Source organism: Gavialis gangeticus, unplaced genomic scaffold, assembly GCF_001723915.1.
Source record: "Gavialis gangeticus isolate Ggan-Ray unplaced genomic scaffold, GavGan_comp1, whole genome shotgun sequence".
Classification (NCBI taxonomy): Eukaryota; Metazoa; Chordata; order Crocodylia; family Gavialidae; genus Gavialis; species Gavialis gangeticus.
In genome coordinates, this window is record NW_017729032.1 from 181,616,733 (window position 1) to 181,617,292 (window position 560).

A 560-nucleotide genomic window follows, 5' to 3' on the forward strand; every position below is an offset into this window, starting at 1 on the left:
CCAGCCCCTGCCCCTATGGTTGCCCCACCCCGCCCGAGCTCTGGCCTTTTAAGAAAAAAAGCAACAAAACCCCCTGACCTCATTGGTTTCCTGCCCAGCAGGGGGTGATCCCTGCTGCCCCCCATGCCCTGTACCACATGGGAGGCTTTTCCACGAGCCCCCCAAAACCCCAAGGCCGCTGCAGGAACCAGCAAGACCGGGGCTATTTTTGGTTTTTGTTTTTCTTAAAGGGCCAGAGCTGGGGCAGGCAGGGCAGCCATGGGGGAGCCTGGGAGAGCCAGGCGGGAGGTCAGGGGGCAGGAGCATTTGTACAAATGAAAGTTAGACACAAGAATTTCAGCTGAGTACAATTTGTGCTGCCCCCAAATTAAAGTCTCTTTCTGTCCCACTTTTAGTAGTTTTAGTATTCTAATATTTTATTGATTTGTATGGAGGTAAAATCAAGGATAGAAAACAATTATATATATAAAAAGAAGGGGAAATAACACACAACATGTGATAAGCACTGCACTGTTCCTGGGTGGGTGTTGAAACAGTGAGAGGTTTAAGAATGAGTGAGT